The sequence below is a fragment of the Manis pentadactyla genome, chromosome 10 (genome assembly GCF_030020395.1).
Source record: "Manis pentadactyla isolate mManPen7 chromosome 10, mManPen7.hap1, whole genome shotgun sequence".
NCBI lineage: Eukaryota > Metazoa > Chordata > Mammalia > Pholidota > Manidae > Manis > Manis pentadactyla.
This window is the reverse complement of record NC_080028.1, coordinates 60,549,213-60,554,370: the sequence shown is the minus strand read 5'-3', so window position 1 is coordinate 60,554,370 and position 5,158 is coordinate 60,549,213.

Below are 5,158 nucleotides of genomic sequence, written 5' to 3'. Positions count from 1 at the left end.
AAAGGAGGGTAGCAGCTATTTGGTAGCACATACACCCCCTCCTTCCAGTTATTCAACCAAGCACCAAATCCAGGTGCTGCTCTGAGGAGATTTTGCAGACGTAACTAAAGCCCTTAATCAGTTGACTTTCCATTAATCAGAAGGGAGACTGTTCTAGGTGACTTTACCACTGGAAAGCTTTCCCCCCATTTATTTATTTATTTATTTATTTATTTTTATTTTGGTATCATTAATCTACAATTACATGAGGAACATTATGTTTACTAGACTCCCCCCATCACCAAGTCCCCCCCACAAACCCCATTAGAGTCACTGTCCATCAGCATAGTAAGATGCTGTAGAATCACTACTTGTCTTCTCTGTGTTGTACAGCCCTCCCCATCCCCCTGCCACCCTGTACATTATGTCTGCTAATTGTAATGCCCCTTTCCCCGTCCTATCCCTCCCTTACCACCCATCCCCCCCAGTCCCTTTCCCTTTGGTAACTGTTAGTCCATTCTTGGGTTTTGTAAGTCTGCTGCTGTTTTGTTCCTTCAGTTTTTTTCTTTGTTTTTATACTCCACAGATGAGTGAAATCTTTTGATACTTGTCTTTTACCACCTGGCTTATTTCACTGAGCATAATACCCTCTAGCCCCATCCACGTTGTTGGTAGGATTTGTTTTCTTCTTATGGCTGAATAATATTCCATTGTGTATATGAACTGCATCTTCTTTATCCATTCATCTACTGATGGACACTTAGGTTGCTTCCATTTATTGGCTGTTGTAAATAGTGCTGCGATAAGCATAGGGGTACATATGTCTTTTTCAAACTAGACTGCTGCATTCTTAGGGTAAATTCCTAGAAGTGGAATTCCTGGGTCAAATGGTATTTCTATTTTGAGCTTTTTTGAGGAACCTCCATAGTGCTTTCCACAATGGTTGAACTAATTTACATTCCCTGCAACAGTGTAGGAGGGTTCCCCTTTCTCCACAACCTTGCCAACATTTGTTGTTGTTTGTCTTTTGGATGGTAGCCATCCTTACTGGTGTGAGGTGATATCTCATTGTGGTTTTATTGCGTTTCTCTGATGATTAGCGATGTGGAGCATCTTTTCATGTGTCTGTTGGCCATCTGAATTTCTTCTTTGGAGAACTGTCTGTTCAGCTCCTCTGCCCATTTTTTAATTGGATTATTTGCTTTTTGTTTGTTGAGGTGCTTGAGCTCTTTACATATTTTGGATGTCAACCCTTTATCGGATCTGTCATTTATGAATATATTCTCCCATACTGTAGGATGCCTTTTTGTTCTATTGATGGTGTCCTTTGCTGTACAGAAGCTTTTCAGCTTGATATAGTCCCACTTGTTCATTTTTGCTTTTGTTTCCCTTGCCTGGGAGGATATGTTCATGAAGAAGTCGCTCATGTTTATGTCCAAGAGATTTTTGCCTATGTTTTTTTCTAATAGTTTTATGGTTTCATGACTTACATTCAGGTCTTTGATCCATTTCAAATTTACTTTTGTTTATGAGGTTAGACAATGATCCAGTTTCATTTTCTTGCATGTAGCTGTCCAGTTTTGCCAACACCAGCTGTTGAAGAAGCTGTCATTTCCACATTGTATGTCCATGGTTCCTTTATCATATATTAATTGACCATATGTTTGGGTTAATATCTGGATTCTCTATTCAGCTCCACTGGTCTGAGGGTCTGTTCTTGTGCCAGTACCAAATTGTCTTGATTACTGTGGCTTTGTAGTAGAGCTTGAAGTTGGGGAGCAAAATCCTCCCTGCTTTATTCTTCTCAGGATTGCTTTGGCTATTCGGGGTCTTTGGTGTTTCCATATGAATTTTAAAACTATTTGTTCCAGTTCATTGAAGAATGCTGTTGGTATTTTGATAGGCATTGCATTGAATCTGTAGATTGCTTTAGGCAGGATGGCCATTTTGACAATATTTATTCTTCCTAGCCAAGAGCATAGGATGAGTTTCCATTTGTTAGTGTCCTCTTTAATTTCTCTTAAGAGTGTCTTGTAGTTTCCAGGGTATAGGTCTTTCACTTCTTTGGTTAGGTTTATTCCTAGGTATTTTATTCTTTTTGATGCAATTGTGAATGGAATTGTTTTCCTGATTTCTCTTTCTGCTAGTTCATTGTTAGTGTATAGGAAAGCAACAGATTTCTGTGTATTAATTTTGTATCCTGCAAATTTGCTGAATTCAGATATTAGTTCTAGTAGTTTTGGAATGGAGTCTTTAGGGTTTTTTATGTACAGTATCATGTCATCTGCAAATAATGACAGTTTGACTTCTTCTTTACCAATCTGGTGCCTTGTATTTCTTTGTTTTGTCTGATTGCTGTGGCTACAACCTCCAGTATTATGTTGAATAACAGTGGGAAGAGTGGGCATCCCTTTCTTGTTCCCGATCTTAGAGGAAAAGCTTTCAGCTTCTCACTGTTAAGTATGATATTGGCTATGGGTTTGTCATATGCCTTTATTATGTTGAGGTACTTGCCCTCTATACCCATTTTGTTGAGAGTTTTTATCATGAATGGATGTTGAATTTTGTCAAATGCTTTTTCAGCATCTATGGAGATAATCATGTGGTTTTTGTCTTTCTTTTTATTGATGTGGTGGATGATGTTGATGGACTTTTTAATATTGTACCATCCTTGCATCCCTTAGATGAATCCCACTTGGCTATGGTGTATGATCCTCTTGATGTATTTTTGAATTTGGTTTGGTAATATTTTGTTGAGTATTTTTGCATCTACGTTCATCAGGGATATTGGTCTGTAGTTTTCTTTTTCTGTGGTGTCTTTGCCTGGTTTTGGTATTAGAGTGATGCTGGCTTCATAGAATGAGTTTGGAAGTATTCCCTCCTCTTCTATTTTTTGGAAAACTTTAAGGGGAATGGGTATTATGTCTTCTCTGTATGTCTGATAAAATTCCGCAGTAAATCCATTTGGCCTGGGTAGTTTTTTGACTACCGATTCAATTTCATTGCTGGTAATTGGTCTGTTTAGATTTTCTGTTTCTTCCTTGGTCAGTCTTGAAAAGTTGTATTTTTCTAGGAAGTTCTCCATTTCTCCTAAGTTTTCCAGCTTGTTAGTATATAGGTTTTCATAGTATTCTCTCATAATTCTTTGTATTTCTGTGGGGTCTGTTGTGATTTTTCCTTTCTCATTTCTGATTCTGTTGATGTGTGTAGATTCTCTTGTTCTTTTAATAAGTCTGGCTAGGGGCTTATCTATTTTGTTTATTTTCTCAAAGAACCAGCTTTTGGTTTCATTTATTTTTTTCTATTGTTTTATTTTTCTCAATTTTATTTATTTCTTCTCTGATCTTTATTATGTCCCTCCTTCTGCTGACTTTGGGCCTCATTTGTTCTTCTTTTCCAGTTTCAATAATTGTGACTTTAGACTATTCATTTGGGATCGTTCTAACTTCTTTAAATAGGCCTGCATTGCTATATACTTTCCTCTTAGAACTGCCTTCGCTGTGACCTACAGAAGTTGGGTCTTTGTGCTGTTGTTGTCATTGTTCTCCATGTATTGCTTGATCTCTGTTTTAATTTGGTCATTGATCCATTAATATTTAGGAGCATGTTGTTAAACCTCCATGTGTTTGTGAGCCTTTTTGTTTTCTTTGTGCAATTTATTTCTAGTTGTATACCTTTGTGGTCTGAGAAGTTGGTTGGTAGAATTTCAATCTTTTGTAATTTACTGAGGCTCTTTTTTGTGGCTTACTATGTGGTCTATTCTGGAAAATGTTCCATATGTACTTGAGAAGAATGTGTATCCTGCTGCTTTTGGGTGTAGAGTTCTGTAGATGTCTGTTAGGTCCATCTGTTCTAGTGTGTTGTTCAGTGCCTCTGTGTCCTTACTTATTTTCTGCCTGGTGGATCTGTCCTTTGGAGTGAGTGGTGTGTTGAAGTCTCCTAGAAGAAATGCATTGCACTCTATTTCCTCCTTTAATTCTGTTAGTATTTGTTTCACATATGTTGGTGATCCTGTATTGGGTGCATATATGTTGATAATGGTTATATCCTCTTGTTGGGCTGAGCCCTTTATCATTATGTAATGTCCTTCTTTATCTCTTGTGACTTTCTTTGTTTTGAAGTCTATTTTGTCTGATATTAGTACTGCAACACCTGCTTTTTTCTCCCTATTGTTTGCATGAAATCTCTTTTTCCATCCCTTCACTTTTAGTCTGTGTATGTCTTTGGGTTTGAGGTGAGTCTCTTGTAGGCAGCATATAGATGGTTCTTGCTTTTTTATCCATTTTATTACTCTGTGTTTTTTGATTTGTGCATTCAGTCCATTTATATTTAGGGTGATTATTGAAAGATATGTACTTATTGCCATTGCAGACTTTAGATTCGTGGTTACCAAAGGTTCAAGGGTAGCTTCTTTACTCTCTAACTGTCTAACTTAACTCGCTTATTAAGCTATTATAAACACAGTGTGATGATTCTTTATTTCTCTCCCTTCTTATTCCTCCTCCTGCATTCTTCATCTGTTAGGTGTTTTATTCTGTTCTCTTTTGTGTCTCCTTTGACTGCTTTTGTGAGTAATTGATTTTATTTTTTGCCTTTAGTTTGGTTTTGGTTGGTCTGCTTTCTTTGCTGTAATTTTACTTTCTCTGGTGACATCTATTTAGCTTTAGGAGTGTTTCCATCTATATCAGTTCCTTTAAAATATCTTGTAGAGGTGGTTTGTGGGAGGGAAATTCCTTCAACTTTTGCTTGTCTGGGAATTGTTTAATCCCTCCTTCATTTTTAAATTATAATTGTGCTGGATACAGTATTTTTGGTTCATGGCCCTTCTGTTTCATTGCATTAAATACATCATGCCATTCTCTTCTGGCCTGTAAGGTTTCTGTTGAGAAGTCTGTTGATAGCCTGATGGGTTTTCCTTTGTAGGTGTTCTTTTCTCTCCCTCTGGCTGCCTTTAATACTCTGTCCTTGTGTTTGGTCTTTGCCATTTCAATTATTTTATGTCTTGGGGTTGTCCTCCTTGCATCCCTTGTGTTGGGAGATCTGTGGGCTTCCATGGTCTGAGAGACTATTTCCTCCCCCAGTTTGGGGAAGTTTTCAGCAATTATTTCTTTTTTTTGTTGTTTTTGTTATCATTAATCTACAATTACATGAAGAATATTATGTTTACTGGGCTCTCCCT